The following is a 20,696-nucleotide window of genomic DNA, read 5'->3' on the forward strand; positions in this document are numbered from 1 at the left end:
CTTTGTTTTCTTTGGATTTTTGTAATGAAATGTGCTTTTATCTCTTGCTAACTAGAGCTATCAGTAAGGAAAAGCTAGAAGGCTTAGCCATAATCTCTTCAAAAAGAATATCCTTGTTAAGGGAGTAAGGATAACTTGAGTTCCACTGTGTAAATAATTCAGTGATATTCACTTCAAAATTTAGATTCAGAGCGAGGGGATGGACCAAAGTCGTCCATCACTTTTGAGAATGGGGACAGGAGAGGAACATGTGATGGATTGTTTCCTCAATGCTCATGTAGAAGGTGCATCTTGAAGGGCCCTATATTTTTCATTTTCTAAGATTTCAAGTTGTTAGAATTCACCCCCTTAGGAGGGTCCATATAAAAAGCTTGACCTTGGCAGAATTTCTACTCTACAAACAACCTTTTAATAAGGAAAAATGGGTTGTTGTTCTTGATCTCCTTGAAGTGCATTATAACCACTTTTGACTGATTAATCTTTTGTAGCCAAGTTCCATTTGAATTTGTCTTTTTTCTTGAGTTGAAGAGGTGTTACACCTTTTAAATGCTTGATAAGAAGACTCCATTGATGTAAGAGATCAAGTGGAATAAGCGGGGGTTTCCATTCCTTCCAGTATTAATTGTTTTCATCCCATGCTAAGATTTGTGCCAACCTGGTAATGTTTTTTCTTTCACACTAGCTCTTGAGGTGCTGCATTTCCAGGATAGAGAATAATTTGGGTTTATCAATATATTGTCTTACCAAAAGTTGATTTCATGCTCACCTCTATAAATTCTAGGTGTATGAAGTTGGATGAAGGGAAGGGATTTTTACACAATTTTCAAATTGGAAAATAAGGCCTGATTGGGATTTGAGTTTGGAGGATTTGCTGACAACAATTGTTCAGATTTTCCCCTCAATGACTTTCTTCCACCAAGCAAGATTTTCGGTGATGAATCTCCATACTATTTTTTCTCCCAAAGCTAAGTTCATGAGATCAATTTTCTTTATGGCTATACCCCATTTTTCATATGGGGCTAATACCTTTTTCCAACTAAGGAGATGAAATTTTTTGGAATCTATCCTGCCTCCCTGCTACAAAATTTTTTCTTAAGATAATATTACTTTGTTTTTGAGTTCTAGCTGGTGCTTGCAAAATTGCATACTAATATATGGGGAGAGATGACTAGATGGATTTGATTAAAATGACCTTTCCATCCAAGTTTAACCATTGTGTTCCGCATTGTTGGAGTTTCCTCTTCATTTTATCTATGGTCTCTGACTAGACCTTTACCTTCACATTTTTCTTAAAATTTAGCATTCCTAAATATTTGAAATGAGTCCATTCCGATTTTTAGGGGATCTAGAAGATTTGTGAGATGCACCTAAGGATTATTGGAGATATATTCCAGTGATATATATTTCTCTTTATCTTGTTGAGTACGCCTCCCAATGATTCTAGGAACTAATCCAGAGTGTAGTTGAACCTTCTATCCATAATGATATAAGCTCCACCTATTAATAGCATATCATTAGTGAACTGGGTATGATTTATGATTTTGAATCCTCTGCGATAGTGTATTCCTATAATCAACCCATTTTTTCTATCATGCTAATGTCTCTCGTTGAGCGCTTCTGCCATAATGATGTAAAGGAAGGGTGATAGGGGGAACCCTTGGCTTAATCCTCAAGTGCTCTAAAAGATTTGCCTTGGCCTTCTGTTTACAAGGGGGGTTATCTAAGGCTTATGGATGCAACCTTTGATAAGATCAAAAAAATCATTAGTGAAACCAATTTTTTCTAAAAAAACATAAAGGAATGAGTGCCTTACTCTATCGAAGGAACTCACCATGTTCAGATTGAGAATGAATCCTTGTTCTTCTTGGGAGAGGCTAGAACAGATAGCTTCCCGTACTAGGAGAATATTGTCAACAATCTATATTTTCTGGATGAAACCATGATTTTCAGACATTAGATGAGGCAACAGAATTTTGAGCCAATTTGCTATATATCTTGTTAGAATTTTGTATGAATAATTGCAAAAAGAAATGAGTCGAAATCTATTGAAAGTGGTTGGCCTACTTTCTTTGGAAATTAAAGCTAAGAAGGTTGAGTTGGTTTTACCTCCTATTTTGTGCTTCTGCTGAGCCAATTGAATCATATTAAGGATATATTTTTTGATGAGATCCTAGTAAGAACGATAGAAAGCTATGGTAAATCCATCCAGCAATGACACTTTGTCTGGATTAGGCTCCAATCACCCACTGCAATTTTTCTTCTTCCATTGTCTTAGTTAAATCTTCATTGGCTTCTTTAGATACCAATTTTGTGATTGTACTAATGATTTATTCAAAATTGGTAGGTGTTAACGGTGTTGGACCTGCCAACATTCAGGGGATCTCTCGATATGAAGTCCAAACTAGACCTCACACCGTTTGGTGTAGGAGTCCCATATGGTATGACGACCCGGTTGCCATTTGTCTTAAAGGTTTTCCTTAGCTCGTGCTTGTCAACACATGAGAGTGGTCTGCTTTTTCTTCGAGGTTCGCGTGCCTGGTGAGTGCTAGTGTTACTTGTGTCAAGGTTCTTTCACCACAGAGGGAGAGGGTGGAAGTGAGTCTCCAGTCGAAAGGGAAAAGTACCTACTCTGTCAGAGACACACAATACAACAGGACATGCACAACTTCTGGAGGATTAGTGCACCCGATGCGACAGTCACAACACAACAAGGGATAACATGTACAACACTCAATGGAGTAGTCCGCGCAAGTGCGACGATCATGATAGAAAGTTTATGGGAAAGGTTTTGTCTGATGTTCGGTGAGGCAGCCCACACGGGAAAGACAACATTAACAACTTATACAACATATTTTCATAAACAAATGTATTAGCGAAACTGAAGTAGTTTAATTGTTTTAACACGGGTTAAAGCAACATGCATTACAAGTGTTCTAAGATTAGTCTTATAAACAATTACAATACATGTGTGAAAACGTGTTGGCCTCTATCAGGATTCTGAATTAAGCGAAAGTTCCAAGACAAATCGTTACACCATACATCACTAACCTTGTAAGAGGGGCGTTGGAGCCACTGCTTGCTCCTCAAATAAAAGACTATAGACTCTCAAGGCTCTGTGGGAGGAGCCATGGTGAAAAGTATTTTGCATGTACAAATGAGGGGTATTTATAGCCAAGGGTAAAACTGGCACTTGTGACTATTCAACTTCCCTCATGACTGTTTGACTTATTTGACTCTTCAACTTTACATGACTCTTCATATTACATGTGGGTCTCTTGGACTTCCATGTTACATTACATTGATTTACAACAGTATCTCCCATAGTAGTGATGTGGCCGACATGACTCATGACACGACTCGACACTAGAGTGCTGGTATGTTCATGCTGCTGGTGTTCGTGTCGAGCTGCAGTGCCGCTGAGTGATGGGTGTGCTCTTGGTGTATCATAGCTTCACCTCTGCATGGCAAGGACTATGGAATCTTCGATGGTTGTGGTGTTCGCTTGATGTTGCATGTGCACGCTTCTCGCTCGCTTGTACTTTGGCATGCTTTTCATGTTCGCGAAAAAATGTCCTCGCATGTATTTTTCATTCGTTCATTCGCGAACAAATATCCTTACATGTGCTCTCCTTTTTCATCCCGTCTGTTGCTGTGTCATGACTTATTCATGTACCTATATCTGCAATCACTCATGACAGGACAACATAAAATCCATAAACCTCCTAGTCTACCATGATGCATTGTCATTCTCTTTCGGATGCAGGTGACCGGGAGAGAGGAAAAGGCTATGAAACTGCGCAAAGGTAGATTTCAAGCTGGGATGTAGGCTCCGGGAACTGCCGATGAAAATTCTGCAGAAGTCACTGGGAGGTTGAGATGGATAATCTGGATTAGCAGTGACTGTCCGCAGGATCAGGCTCGGCTGGCGAGCAGATATGCACAATTTTTTGAGGGAAGAAGTGCAGGTAGTAGAGGGGCTTGGCAGCAAAAAATGCACAATTCCTCTAGGGAGTTGGCAGCGGGCTGCAGGAGGCTTGCCAGGAAAAAATGCGCATTTTTTTAGGGAACTAGCAGCAGGCTGCGGGAGTGCTACTGGAAAAAACTACGCAATTTCTGGGAGGTCGGCCTGTTGAATGTCCCATCATAGTTTCTAAGCTAAGCAGGATGCTGGGCAGATGGGAGACTGCTCATGAAAACTGCATTATTTTCCGGGTGAGTAGCAGGCCGACTGACTGGGTGATCGGCTGGAAAAACTGCGCAATTTTTTGAGGGAGACCGTGACGAACACTGAGTGTCTCTCTAGCATGTCTTTGTAGTTTCTTTAGCCAGTGGAGTGGGCATGCTTGATATCTTTTGCGCAATTTTTGAGGGGAGTGAGTCCCAGGGTCACTTCCTAGTCAAACTCTCCAGGTGACCAGTTAGAGGCTTGTTTGATTTACTGGCAGGAAGCACAGATTGAAATGGCTTGCTGAGAAAATTCTGCATTGTTCTGGGTGATAGTCGATTGAGTCAATTCCAGGATTGCACAGTGCAGACTACCTGGGAGGCAGCCTCAAGCTCTGCGCAATTCTTGGCAGCTGTACATAATCACTGAGAGCTGAAACTATGCAACGCAGCTCAACGGATGTCCGGATGTTAGAGGATGGTCTGATCGAAAGAGCTTCAACAAAATGACCAAGTGTGTGAATAACTGACTTCATACATGTTTAGTCAATTTAGTGTCCTAAATTTCTACATAAATTATCAATCTGGGTGTTGTAAACTAATGAAGTGTAGTGCACTATATGTGCTAAATAACCCTTTCTTACCTCACTATTTTCAAGTTTATGTTGTTTTGGGGTTTTGTTCTTTTGACTCCTAAAGTTCTGCAATGTAATTGAAATCTTAATCTACTGCTGATAAAAACCTAGAAGAATGAAGTGAGAGTCTAAAAGTGCTTTTTAGGCCAAGTTTGGAAGTGGAGTTTTCAAAACAAGAAAGTGAAGACAAAGCTTATCTTCTTGCTATTGTAAGGGTTTCCAAAATATGAGCTTAAAAGACTCTTAAAATTGCTATCTACAAAATCAAAACTTGAATGAGAAAATGGAATTGCGGCTATCTACAACAAACTAAGAATGAAATAATGAAAACAAAACTACTTCTACTATCTATTCTACTTTCAAAATTAAAGTCTAATGAACTACTGCAATTAAACTAAAGGAAAGAAACAAAACTGAAACTGCAACTATACTATTTGTGAAAGCAAAACTAGATGAAGCACTGTTACCACTCTGCTATATAATTTAGGGAGAAATTAACTCCTTATGATAGCAACATTTGAGAGATTCCATTCTTCACCATTCTAAAAGAAGTAAACATTAAAAGTGCAAGGAAAAACTCAGTCATTAGTAAGGAATTTAACCACTTAGTCTTAGGTTCAACCATAAACGAAGGGCTTTTGGAAATATCTCTTTAAATAATGAGTTGCTTAAACTGACAAGAAAATGGCATCAAGCTATCTAACTCTAAACTAATGAACAACAAGTAATCTCATTTATAAACACAACACTTCGCCATTTAGTTTGAAGATCAATCATTAACGAAAGGCTCTGGAAATATTTTCTTATAACATGAGTGACTACACTAAGAAGGAAAAGGTACTGAACAACAAGAAATCTCATCCATAAATCCCATATTTCACCATTTAGTTTGAGGATAAACCATCAACGAAAGGCTGTGGAAACATTCATTTATGTAATGAGTGACTATCTAATAAGCAAAGGCATGAAACAACTTAAATTCAAAAACTTAAAAACTAAGGAATAGCAGAAGAAATGATGCTACTTGACACAATTTAAAAACTACAGTTAAGAAGCTAGAGCATAGGGGAAACTAAAGAACTACTTCTAAACTAGAATGCACCTATCTGAGTTAGTAGAAACAAGTGACAAAAGCTGCAATGAACACAGTGTTAGAAATGATTATGGACATAAATAAAAACACAATAAATGTACAGCTGAATGAAAGAAAATAGCAAATGGAAATGTACAGAAATGAAAAGTAACCTCGACCAAGCAGGGGCCCTCTACACGGTCTAGGGCTAGCAACGTAGAATCACTTCACACGCTCAGGTATCCATATGGAAAAAATAGAGTTTTATATTGAAAATAGAGTATTGAATGTCTCGTGCTTACAAATGGAAATTACACTACTTCATCATCAAAAACATTAACTAGTTCTGCATTCCAAACGCTGAGATTTATAGGAAAAATTCACAACTATTTTTAAGAGAAAAGTCTTCTACAACAGACACGTGAACAGGTAGTGCATCTAGGAATTTAGTCTTCGGTTGGATTGAACAATAAATCTCTGAATAGTGGCTGTTGGATTTGGTTATGCAGGTGGCAAATGACATCCTCAGCTTTAGGAACATGCCTCGGATTCATTTACATGCAAAAACAGAGTTCTAGTTGTTGTAGGACTTCTCCATTGACTCCCCTTTGACCGGGGTCTTTCTCCTCGAATTTGATCAAATGGATAGGACACCATCCATGTACTGACATTTTCCCATCTACCCATGTGGCTCGTTTCTTCTATCGACACCTATAACCTGCAAAAGTATGGAGATGGCTGCGGAATGGCCGGTTAGCTACGGAATGTGGCTATGTTCCGTAGCTGAAAAACAAAACCCTATCCAAATAACACACATAATAATATAATTTGAAAATCACTGAAATGCACTCTTGGAAGCAACATGCAATGGATTTTGATGGTTTAGGATGCATTGGCATGGGAAAACAAAGGAAGAAGGATGAAGAAATTGCTTGAAAAAGAGGCAGTTTTGGAACTCAACAATACATGCATGACCTTGCGAACACACACTCAACATGACTTGACGACAAGACGCCTCAAACCATCAAGACAACATACACTCAGTGTGACTGACTGACGGTGCGAGTGACAAGCGTGACACTTGAGATAGATCCTTGAACGACCTCGATGACACTTGTGCGACAGTCCATACAACTTCATGCGTGAGTATGAAATATGTTTACATAGTTAATACATCTTGTACACATGAAGCGGGACCTTGTGCGTGGCTAGAACATGACTGCAAGCATAACATTGTGACCAACATGCAAAAAGATGTTCCTTGAACGGTCAAGTGAGGAGGGTGAAAAGACTCAACACAAGGTCACGTGATGAGCCCGGGTGTTTGTAAAAATCAAGGAAAAACCCAAGGAAGGCTCCCAAATTCAATGCAAGCCAAAATTTTGGAGGGTGTTGCAGCCGCTACAACACTTAGCGACACACTGGTTGAACTCAAGCTTCTCTATTTTGGTCCATTGACAACATAGGGCCTTGGTCATTCAGTGAGTACTGAATCGATGTTCGGGTTACTTCGGCTTCCCCACTTACCCCACAGAGAGACATGGTTCACCTTTCGCCAACTTAGTCAAACACAACAAAAAGTTTCAGCTTGATCACAGTGTTTCGAAATCGAGAAGGGTAGTTTGGCTTGCGAGTTAAAAAATTTCAGAGTATAAGTTTTCATCTTTGGTGTTTCTCCATTGCCAGCATGTCTAGACAATACCCTAGTGGAGTCACATAGGAACACACTCATTTCTCCACTACTAGCGAGCCTAGTCAGTACCCCGGTGGAGTTGCATGCTTCACCTCTCTGCGCATGAAGCCTTTCTCTTCTTTTGCCTTTGTATTTTTTTAAGAGGACTGTGCATAGGGACTTATTTATTTTTGGGGCAGAACATGGATCCTGACTTATTGAGAGCAGAAGAGGTTGTTCCTTCAGAGAATCATGTAAGACCTCTGACATAGGTTTGCTCGTTTATATTTTCCCCTTCTCCATTTCTACTAGTTGGATGAGCTTGATCACATAGAGGAGAAGGCTGAGTATAGGCATGGGGTTTCCTAGTGTGGACATAGGTTCATGGTTAGACCAAAGCTTCCCTTGCAGACGGCTCGTATTTTCTGTCAAGACTTCATCGGTCGAAGGTTACAACCAAGCATAGAGAAGATGGACGCAGGACTGGCCAAGAGTTGCAGTGTCACAAGACTCTTTAGATCTCAGCCACATACTCATTCAAAAGCCAGAACTCAGTCAAGGGAAACACTTATTTACCAAACCAAAAATAGCAGGATACTAAACAAGAAAAACGAAATGAAACAAAAATAGTAAGCGAATGCGAAAAATCAAGACAACAAGAAGTAAACAGGCTATGTACATGGCGTGGGCCGCGACCGACCTACTGAAAATAATCTTTGAGATCTTGGTTGTTGACAGGAAGATTGTCAATCCTCCCATCAAGTGATTGTAGATGGTACGTGTAAGGGCCAATATTCTCATGGACTGTGTATGGACAAATCCATAGGAACTGGAACTTCGTATGCTTGCCTTTGTCTTCATGGGGCTTATCCCATTTCAAGACTAAGTCACCAACATCGAAGTTAGCTTTCCCTATAGACTTCTTGTCGAACCATCTCTTGATACGGTTCTGGTGGAGTGTAAACTTTTCTTTTACTTTCATCCTTTCTTCTTGTAGCTTGTGAAGTGTATCCATCCTACACTGAACTAGCAGACAAGGCTTTCCTTGGGATTCTTGAGACAACTGAGTCACAGGCAAGTAGATTTTGGGTGGTAGGATGACTTCTTTCCCATAGACCAGGAAGTATGTTGAGGTATTCAGAGAGGGTTTAGGTGTTACATGGTCATCCCATAAGGCATTTGTCAAGGTAGAGTTCCAGTTACGTTGCTCAGAGTAAATGGTCCTTTTGATTATTCAGATAAGGTTTTTATTCGTGGATTTTGTGAGACCATTTCCCTGCGGGTAGTAGTTAGATGAATGTTTCAACACTACCGTATTGCAATGAAAAATCATAAAGATTCAAAGATGAAAATTAAGTTCCATTTCCAAACACAAGTGATACTGGAATGCCAAAGTGTGAGATGATGTTTTGTTGGAGAGAGCTGGTGACCTCCTGGTCGTTCACTTGCTTGAGCGGAACTACTTCTATCCACTGCGTGAAGTAATCAGTTGCTATCAAAATGTAATAGTGTTGTTTTTATGGATGTGGGAAAATTTCCCCGATGACGTCTAGGCCCCAATGTAGGAACAATTCAGTCACTAAAACAAGGTGCACTGGGGTTGTTGACCTACGTGTTTTGTTGGCGCATCGCTGATAGACCGTGCACTTGCAGGCATAGGTGTGTGCATCCTTGAATAATGTGGTCCAGTAGAAACCAACTCGCATAACTTTGTGTGGAGTGGTATTTATTGCAAAGTGACCCCCGACTAGTATGTCATGCAGACTTGCAATAGATTCTCTGATTCATGTGCCTCCAGGCACCTGAGAAATATTCTGTTACTGTGCTTTCTGTAAAGCACTCTGTGCACCAACTGATATGCTAAAACTTTGAGGCACAGTGCCCTCTTCTATCTCATGGAGAGGTGAGAGGGTATGGTGCCATGCTCAAGGTACTAGTGCACATCTTCGTACCAATAGTTTTCACATGCATTGGATGGTGCTCACACTACATTATACATCTCGATTTCCTGCTCCCAACTGGCGAGCTCTTCTTCTTCCTCCTGTGTGTGTACTGCCTCAACTACGAGTCTGCAAAGTCCATGACCCTTGAAAGTGTGTGAACTGGCTTGATGTTAAGATCATACTCTTGCAAGCCTGTCATCCATTTCACACGTCACTCACCCAACTCTTGTTGTATGAGCAGTGAGCAGACTGCTGGGTGAGGCACATAGACTATGCAATGGTTCTTCAACAAGTAGGGCCTGAAGTGTTTCACCGTCTTGTATACTGCATAATCTTGTTTGTCAAAGGCGGGGTAGTTGAGTTTGGGTCCCTGCATGCTTGCGCTCATGAAGGAGATGGGACGTTCGTCGTTCAACTCATCCTTCTAAGTGAGTACTGCAGCAAGAGAGTTGTCGGAGGTGAAGGTGTATAACAAGAAATCTTTGTTGAAATATGGGTTATAGAGTGAAGGCACTTCTACAATAGGCTGCTTGATATGGGTGAATGTGTACTTTTCCCTCTTACCCCAACTGTAGACTGCATCCTTCTTGATCATGTCTTGCATTGGTTTTACAATCTGTGCATAGTTCGAGATGAACTTCTAGAGGAAGTTTATCTTTCCCAAGAAGGACTGCATTGCTTTATTGTTGGCTGGGTGAGGGGTCTGTGTAATAGTCTGAACCCAGTCCAGATCAACATTGATCCCACTTTTGGCAACGATGTTCCCAAGGAGGTTCCCCTCAGACACTACAAATATGATCTTTTTGGGATTTAAGGAAATCTCGTATTTCCGACATCGCTCAAAAATTTTCTTCAGATGGCATATGTGGTCTTCCCGTTTTCTTGAAAACATAGTCACATCATCGAGGTACACCACTATGCTCTATCCGATGATTTCGCAGAAGGTGATGTCCATGGTGCGCTGAAAGGTTGCGCCCACATTCACAAGCCCAAACGACATTAGTTTGTATGCGAACATAGCCCACTTTGTACGAAAGGTAGTTTTGAGTCTATCAGGTTCTGCTACCAGGCCCTGATTATATCCTGAAAACCTGTCAAGTAAGGAAAAAATTTGTGCCCTAGATACTATCTGCAATATGTGCTCCATAGACAGCACGAGGTAATTGTCTTTGTCCGAGGTGCGGTTAAAGTTTCAGAAATCGACACACAAGCGGATTTCCCCAGACTTCTTGCATATAGGAACAAGGTTTGAAACAAATGTAGAATGATGAACTCTGTATATGATCTGTGCATCCAACATCTTGGTGAGCTCTTTCTATATGAGGGGTTCAAGCGACGGATGTACTTTCCTTAGCTTTTGTTGATATGGCTTGACCCCTTCTTTGATCAGAATGATATGTTGGATTATTCGCATGTCGTAAGTTTTCAAATCATCGTACGTCCACGCGAACACATCCTAGTACTGTTTGAACAAGTGGACAAAGGCTTGTTGCTCCTGTTGCATGCAACACATGCCAATATTAACGAACTTCATATCTTTTTTTGTTCCCAAGTTAATCAGTTCATGCATCATGGTAGAGTTGTGGGTTTTATTGTTCCTTGGCCCCTGAAAGTGGTCTAGCAAGTCATAGAGCTTTTCCAAAGATACCAAACCCTTGGTTTTATAGACATTTTTGGGCACTGCAACCCCAATCATAAATTTCCATAAAACAAGGGCTCTTAAGTCCCTAAAAGTGTTGTTCCAACCTCTAAAAGAACAAGGTCAACTGATTACATCTTCTCCCAGAAGTTCTCCATGAAAAACTGCTCAAAACTGGTCAAAAATGGACCATCTCACTTGCTCCATGGTCAAAGTGTGCTGCATCCCACCTAAATACACACGGGAGGTGCAATGCATCTTGAAAATCCCTTCTATGGGGTGTGATGGGCGAGAGTGGACAAATGGCAGGGTCAATCTACAAGGTGGTGGATCATGGAATCTTCTAGAAACTTCTCCTGTGACACTTGCCTCTCTGCATTCGCCCAGGGATGAGTAAGAGATCATCAATCTCCAAGTGGAATCAAGAACTATCAGAGAGAGGACACTAATCAAATCTCAAAAGCTGACTCACCCCCCTTGCAAACATCTATATATGGATCCCTCATCCCAGAGATCCAGAGGCTGGAATTTTGTATCTTGTAAAGAAGTGCTGCTGGTTTCTTGGTGCAACATCATAGTGTTGGGTGATCTAAGCTTTTCATGAGGTGAAGAAGGGATTTCTTGCTGAGAGGATGATGCTGGATCAGAACAATTGGTTGTAATCCTCTTTGCTATTCTTGATTATTAATAAAGCTATTCAAGTTTTCCTCCACATTCTTGTATGATTGATGATATATGCATTTGTGTGGTCAATATATAACTGGTCCTATATTGTTTATGATAATAGATCTATGTTCTTGGATAGTGTTATGTTGCTTTGATTCTACAGGTGCTCTTTGAAGCTGGGCATACAAGGAAGCGAGTGGCAAAGATCTATCAAAAGGGAGAGGAATCAAGCAAGGAACCAAGCGCAAGACAGAGGTTGGTCTCCTTTATTCCCCTCTTATCTATTTCTCATAAAGGAAAACAAAAGTAGTTTTAGTTTGTTTGTTTCTAAGGTAGCTACTAGCCTTAGTGGGACTAGCATCTCTGCATAAACACTAGATTTCCTGATAACAAAATGGCGACTCCGCTGGGGAGCGAATAGATTGTTTGTTTATCTACATTTGTTTACTTTATAAACTTACAGACGGAGTTTGAAGTTAAGCCAGCTAGCCTTCGAACTGCATTTGCTATGCAAGTGCAAAGTAGATCAATGCTACTTCAGTCTATCTCCGGGTTTTGTTTATGAACTGAACAATTGATTTACAATCTCCCTAATTTCCCTTATGGTGGCTCTAGTAGCCTCTTTAGATCTACCCCCGTGATTGATTTACTGATCACCACTTGCTCGGCCTAAATCCCTGAACTGAGCTGCAAACTATGACCCGGAACCCAGTTAAAGTCTCTTCCTTGATCCAGCGCACTGTCTCTTCTGTGAATTCTAGATGCATCGCACTTCCCGAGTGTAGTAGGTGCGCTACATCTCTTTTTCACTATGTTACAGGTGCGCTGATCAAACAAGGCCTTTCCTGCTCCTAGATTTTGGTTTCTGTGTTCACTCTTTTCAGCTCTATTTAAGAGTTTTGCTGCCTGTAGTCAGTACACCTCTGTTGAAACCCCATTCCTTGCCATTATTCCACCTCCATTGTGAAAAGGACTGTAAATGTTTTTATGTATTTTGAGCCATTTTCAGTTCTCTTTTACAAAGAAGTAGCGTAATTGTACTGTCGTTTCTTGATTTGAAAGTGTCGCAAGTGTCGTTTTTAGTCATAGAAGAGAATCTGATTGTTCTTGATAGTCGATAACACTGTTACTCTTGTATTTGATTTGAATTAGTAGTCTTTCAAGTGTCGAAAGCAAGTTTTCAATTCCAAAACGCAAAGTGTCGTCATTGTCCTCATTTTGTCTTGAAAAGAAACTTTCTAGTAATGTCGCTTTGAAAAATAATTCATATTTGCGCTTAGCTTTCTTTTTATCATTCACACATTAAGAAGGCTGAAAACAAATACATGCATGTCCATTTTCATTTAGACTGTTTGTTGATTTGATTTAGGACAGTGCATATAGTGTGTGCTCTCTTCTCTATGTTGAAAGAACATCATCTCTCTTTCCTTAGTAGCTAGGATTTTCATTGCAAAAAGAATATTAAACGATTGTTTATCATCTTAGATTGCAATTTAGGAATTGTACATCTACATCACGCGGTGAACCTGAAAGGAAAATTTCTTAAGCAAGATCAATTGTAAAATAAATTTAATGAATCTAAAAACACTTTGGAACCTAACGCACAACATTTAGAAGTCTATGCTAGAGACGTATTCCAGCGTCGTAAAGCCTGGTAACTGTTGTTTTCATTGATGGTTGGGTGATTCCTCCACTTTGAGATGATAAGTGTCAGTACGGACTTGTGCTCCCACGTACCGTCGAGTATATATTGGGAGACCACAATAGGCTTTATCCTTTATCCATAGGAAGCCGTGTTTGCCGCCCTATCGATCGCAATGCACTGAACACAACATTCGGGAAGATTGACTGCCGTACCGTAAAAAGTATTCTGCAGTTTTTCGATAGGTTTGGTAATCCCTCTATCTAGATTTCCAGAGTAGTCTCTTTCATTCCTTTTCAGACTCCTTAAAGGAAAAGGTCCATCTGAGCACTTGTCACTTCAGGGTCATTAAAAATCGAAGGCGACTAGAGTCATCTTTTGTTTTTTCTTGACTCTTAAAAATTGAAAGAGCAAGTTGTGTCAAAGCGTCTAAAATTCATTTAATTCGGAAACATATTTCCCCTTGATTTTTAGTTGATCGAGTAATCCGCAATCATGGAAGAAATTCAATTAAAACCCCGTCGTTCGCAGAGGCTTACGAGTCAACCGTCCTTTTCTCCAGAATGAAAACTATTACGGACAAAGAGAACTCGTTTAACTGGTTCCAAATCCCCTGGTAAAGTTAGAACAAGTGTTCCGACACCTTCGGAGACTCCAGTTACTCAAAAAATTTCTGGTATCCCTGCATTTACAGAAGAAGTTCAGCAGCGACCAAAGGATAGTAGAACTGATCCTAGTGTGAAGGTAAACACTTGTGTTACTGAACCAGCTCCATCTATAGCTGATTCGGAAGGTGTTATTCTCCAAACATCTGTTGCTGTAGATTCTATACCTTCTTCGGCACCAGAAATATTTTACGGACCTGACGATCTACCTCTTCCACCTGGTCTGATTGCTATAGAAGAGATTGTGGAGGATCCTCCATCTAGTACTCCATCGCGATTTGGAGTCGGGATCACTCTATATCCTTCTTCATCAGAAATTAGTCTGCCGTCATCGGACGCTCCTGTAGAATCGCTAGGCAATCTTTTGGATAGACTAGAAATTTTTGAACAACCGTTGACATCTAGGACTATGTCATCTGACACAGCGACGACAGAACTTCCTGCTGTCACTCCAACAATGTTCGCCGACATACCATCTGCCCAACTAGCTCTCAATCTCTAGAAAGGGCCCACTCAGGGGCTATTTCGACAGTATGGTCCGTTCCTGTTTTTTCATCCGGAATAGTATCCGGGAACTCTTATGTTGAGTCTCAGCAAATTGATCCTTCAGGGTGTCGACTTGGGCAGTCCGGTCCTCAAGGACAAAAAATTCCTTTGAGTACCAGATTACCGTCGTATGGGGGGCAATATACCCTTTCATTGTCTCCTCCAGGAGGGAAACCATACGTGAGTTCACAACAAAATTCAGGTTATGCTAGAATTACATCTAGCGGTTGGGTGTCAATACTCCCTCAACAACCAAGAGTTGTATATTCGATGCAAAAATGTTTACCTATGTCAAATATACCAACTACGCTGGTTATTGTGACGGTTTCGCAAGTACAAGCGTTGCCTGTTGTATGGCAACCTCAGGTTTCTCAGGTTGCAATGCAACAGCCTCTTGTCCCTGCGACTCAGCCACAATCGCCAACTAGTGGAATGACATAGGCCCAATCGGGTACAATTACCCCTCATTTTGGTCAAACGACCAGTATTGGACAACACCACATGGCTTCACAACAATGGCTGGTGCAATACCAACAACCACAATTCCAACAAGTGTACCAAGGATCTGAGCAACAAATCTTTGCAAATAATGGGCAACCGTATATTCAAAACGGTCAAAATCAACCGTTCTACAATGGTTATGCCCATCAACCTTACCAAAGTTACCAACATCAAATGCATTATGCTGGTATGCAAAGAGAAACTGCTCAGGCAATTCCATCCTATCCTGGGTATGCTTCGCCAAACCTAAATCAACAGTTACCCTTCATGTCAACTTTAGAGTTACCAGATCTAAATCGGCTAATGAATGATCCAATTGCTTACGCCCCTTGGTGGCCAGCGATTCCGCATAAACTTCTGTCAGATATTCCTAAATTTAATGGAAATCCGGGTGAAGACCCGTCGAATCATGTGATGGCCTTTCATCTGTGGTGTTCATCAAACACCCTAAACGATGATTCGATTAGGCTTCGCCTTTTTCAAAGGACGTTAACTGGTCTGGTAGCAAAATGGTATATCAATCTACCCAGAGCTTCGTTTGACAACTTCAGTGCCCTAGCCACAACCTTTTTAACCCATTTTCAGTTACCAATAAGGTACGAAATGGGAACAGAACTTCTTACCAATTTCAAGCAAACGACGGCCACTCACATATCCGATCATATTCATGAGTGGCGACGTCATCGTAGAATGGTAAAAACGTATGTTCTTGATCTGCTTTTAGCTGAATGGTTTATTAAGTCATTATAACCTTCCATTACAGAAGATGTGACAAAAGGGGGAGTCGTCACTGAAGAGCAAGTTATTGCTCGTGCGCAATATTTATACTTGATTTATACCCAGTCTGGCACGCTCTACGATAAAATCCCTGACGCCCCCAGACCAAAATTTTCCGTCCCTCCTCCTCCTAAATCGAACAATGACTCTCATGTTGGCGATGGCGTGATTGGTACGACAGACACGAAACCGACAAAGGCTAAATCTAAAAAGGCCCATAAGATTTCCAGTCAAAATTCTAAAGAAGAACTTCTTGCCTCGGAAGTCAATGTCGTCTCGAATGATAAAGGCAAAGAAACCAAGCAACCAGGAGGCAAGAAGAAAAACAAAGGGAAGAAGAAGAAACAGGAGGAATCATCACCTGAAAATTCTTCTGCAAACCCTCCTGGAGATAGGAAACCAGAAAGTCCATGCTTAATATGTGATGAGGATCATTGGACAAGAGATTGTCCATATAAAGCTGAGCTTAGAAAATTCTTCAAGAATTCAAAAACTTTGGCAGTATTGACTGATCCGTTTCCAAATCCAGGGACAAATCTAGTTGCTAGTGAAAATTCTTACCCATCCCAAGTGCTGATGTTGTCGGTTTCGAAACAGCAAAATGATGCTTTGATATCGAAAAGGAATAAAGATGACAGGAATCCACAGCTATCGAACAACAAGGATAAGGATCAACCTAGTAGTTCGACAACAACTTCGACAGAAGTTGCGGCGCCCATCATTCCAGAGCTAACAATAAAACCTCCAAAGGGAGTAGTACACAAGTCGACATTTAATCCTCGTGCCAGAGTAGCACAGCATTATAACATAGTGGAAGATCTGGCCCAATCACCATCCACTATGTCGACACTTGAAGTACTACAAAATTGCCCATCTCAAAAGCAGGCTTTATTATCAACTATAGGTAGGATAGACCCAAAGGATTCTAATATTGTGTCCTTTAATCACAAAGGATATGATCCTCATTTACCATCTCAACTCGCTTTCCTCATTCAAGTGAAAGCCCTCAACAAAACTGTTCATCGAACAATTATTGATGAGGGGGCATCTACATGTATTATGTCGATGAGTTGCTGGAAAACTTTAGGATCTCCAACCTTGTCACGATCTTCGATGACATTAAAAGCATTTGATGGATGAACATATACCCCATATGGTATTCTAAGTAACTTGCAAGTTGAACTAGGGGGGAAAACAATAGAAATAGATGTCGAAGTAATTGATGGAAACATCAATTACAACATCCTACTGGGAAGACCATGGATATATGCTATGGCTGCGGTTGTGTCGACCTACTTTAGGAAGATTGCATTTCCTTTTCAAGGAGGAATTACAATCTTCGACCAACAAACATTTCTCTACAATAGTTCCCAAGTCACGGGAAGCATTTTGATGATCCATGGAAGCCCCCATTTGCTTCAAAATATCGGAGTAGGCCTACTAAAAGACCATATATTAATGGGGACTTTTGCCCTCCCACCTCCAATCAATCTGGCGGAAGTGGCGACGGTAGGAACCTGCAATATGATATCTTTGATTCAAAAGATCTCAGAAAACGATATTAACATGGATCATCCGCAGGTATTGCCTCCAAGCCCAATAGAAATATTGTAGCAATCAATGTTTTCGGCATGGGAGGCAGACCCGAATCAACGCTCATCAAGCGTTTGGATAGATAGGTCTAAGGAATATGGCACCCCTTCAGATCCTTGGTCGCAAGTGCATTACACCGACGAAGGAATTGTTCAGTCAATGATAATTGAAGGGGCGTCATGGGAAGATTACCACCATCATTCCCATATTCCGGACTGTTAAGAAGATACTCCTGATGACTTTCATCATCCTTCAGTTTTTGATTTCCTATCAAATACTATAAACACGGTGGATTCCGAGTGAAACTTGTCCAATATTGAAGAGACTATCTCCATAAATATCTCAACCAAAACAGATGTTGTAGAGAATATTTATGTTGGCAAATGTTGTTCTCCTTCAAGACTGGAAAAATATAATGCTCTTTTTCGTGAATTCAGAGATGTCTTTGCATGGTCATACGATGAAATGCCAGGCATTGACTCGAGTATAGCTGAACACGAAATCCAGATGTATCCAAATGTCAAACTGATATGACAACGGCTATGGCAGGTGCACCCCAAGAAAGTCGCTGCCATCAAGGAAGAAGTTGAGAAACTCCTCCATGCTGGTTTTATTTACCCAGTTCCTCTAACCGATTGGGTATCGAACATTGTTCCTGTAATGAAAAAACAAGGAACAATTAGAGTGTGTGTCGATTATAGGGATGTAAATCAAGCTTGTCCGAAAGACAACTACCCTACACCATTTATTGACCAGATAATTGATGAATGCGCCGGATGTGAAATCTTTTCATTTATGGATGGATTCTTCGAGTATAATCAAATAAATATCTGCCCACAGGACCAGTCAAAGACTGCATTTATTTGTCCGTGGGGCACATTTTCATATTGCAAATTACCCTTTGGTTTAAAGAACGCAGGGGAAACATTTCAGAGGGCAATGAATTATGCCTTCCATGACATCAAAAACATCGTTCAACCATATCTCGACGACCTTCCGGCTCATTCGTGAAAGCAGACCGATCATCTGCAGCATTTGAGAGCGATATTTCTATGTTGCCGACACTACAAGATACGACTCAATCCACACAAATGTGTGTTCTGTGTCAATTCTTGTTCTTTGCTTGGCTTTGTAGTCTCAAAAGACGGGATTCGTCTCGACCCATGTAAGGTTCAGGAAATCATAAATTTGCCTCCACCTTCAAATTTTCTTTAGATTCAGAAACTCCAAGGGAAAGCAAACTTTCTGAGGAGGTTCATTGCAAATTAAGCCAAACTTGCTAAAGGTTATACACGTATAATTAAAAAGGAAGTGCCCTTCATCTGGGATCAGGTCATGCAAGCTTCCTTTGATGCTTTAAAATAATCCCTAATGAAAGCATCATTAATGTACGCTCCTGATTATCAAAAATACTTTAACCTGTATCTGGCTACAGCGGATACAACCATCGCAATGGTTTTAGTTCAATAAGACAACGGAATTGAACATCCTATATATTATTTGAGTAGGAACTTAAATGATACAGAAAGCAAGTATTCCTATGTTGAAAAGCTGGCTCTCGCAGCTGTTCAAGCGATACAAAGATTTCAACACTATGTCCTCTTTCGAAAAACTACCATTTTGTCAGATTGCAACCCCATGACTTATATATTGTCACGACAGTTGCTGGGGGGAAAATATTCAAAATGGATAGCAATTCTTCAAGAGTTTGATATGGAATTCCTAAAATCAAAATCAAAGAAATCCCTAGTCTTTGTGGAATTACTATGCGATCTCCCATCATCATCCAACGATGAAACATCCGAGGAAACCATCGTGGATGAATATTTTTTTCTGATATCTTCAAGCAATCCGTGGTATGGAGATATAATCATCTATCTCCAAACCCAAAAATATAGGCCTAATACCTCCCGCTCGGAACAAAAACGTATTCAATACCAATCAAAAGACTACATGATCGTCGGTGATACACTTTACCGTCGTGGTGTCGATACAATTCTGAGGAGGTGCCTCACCCACGAGGAGGCCGAAAAAGTCCTGAATGATTGCCATTTAGGCGCGTGTGGGAGGCATCAATTTGGTTATGGTACAACACAAAAAAATTTACGAGCAGGATACTTCTGGCCAACAATGTTCAAAGATTGCATAACTGCAGTCAGAAGTTGCCATGCATGTCAAATTTTCGATAGCAAAACCAGAAAACCACCCTCACCTCTGCAACTGATAGTTACTGTTGGGCCATTCGCCAAATGGGGCATTGATTTCATGACATGTAACCCCACCTCGACCGGGGGGCATGGGTATATCATAGTCGTAGTAGACTATTTTACCAAATGGGCCGAGGCGATGCCTACACTAGATAACACTGGTGAAACAACCGCCATTTTCTTTTTCAATCATGTAGTTGCTAGATTCGGCGTTCCATAGGCTATAGTCACAGATCATGGATCACATTTTCACAATCACATGATGGTAGAATTGGCTGCCAAATTAGGGTTGTCCCACGACAGCTCTACTCCATATTACCTGTAGGCCAATGGACAAGTTGAAGCAATCAATAAAGTCCTGAAGCGGATGCTGCAAAGGATGATTGGAGTCCACAAAAGGAGTTGGCACCTGATCTTGTACTTAGCCTTGTGGGCATACCGAACATCAGTAAGAAATGCAACCGGGTTTACACCTTTTACTGGTGTATGGTCTAGAAGCAATCTTACCAGTTCAGTGTGAAATCTCGTCCCTCAAACTCGCAGTCGACCTTCTCCCCGGAACTTCGGAAGAGGAGGCTCGTTTCTTGGAACTAATCCAATTGGATGAAACTCGTCGTGATGCCGCTTTGGCTAATGAAGCCCATAAGAAACGATTCAAGGCGCAGTTCGACAAGAATGTCAAACCCCGTGTCTTCTCAGAAGGTGACTTGGTCTTGCTTTATGACCAGGAATCCGATAAATTGGGAGCAAGTAAGTTCAAGTCTTTATGGATGGGCCCCTATATTGTTAAGCAAGTGTTAGCAAAAGGAGCCTACGAGTTAATGGATTATGATGGGATTCCACTGGCGCAACCCCGTAATGGGTTGTACCTTAAGCGTTACTACGTGTGATTCAGTGTGGTAACCCATATGCTTTTGTTACATTTTTGTTTTCGCTAAGAGTAATTTTTTTGGTCAAGTAATCCGCTTTTTACA

This window comes from Pinus tabuliformis, chromosome X (genome assembly GCF_031772625.1).
Source record: "Pinus tabuliformis cultivar Carrire ecotype Pingquan chromosome X, CPIR1, whole genome shotgun sequence".
NCBI classification, from domain to species: Eukaryota; Viridiplantae; Streptophyta; class Pinopsida; order Pinales; family Pinaceae; genus Pinus; species Pinus tabuliformis.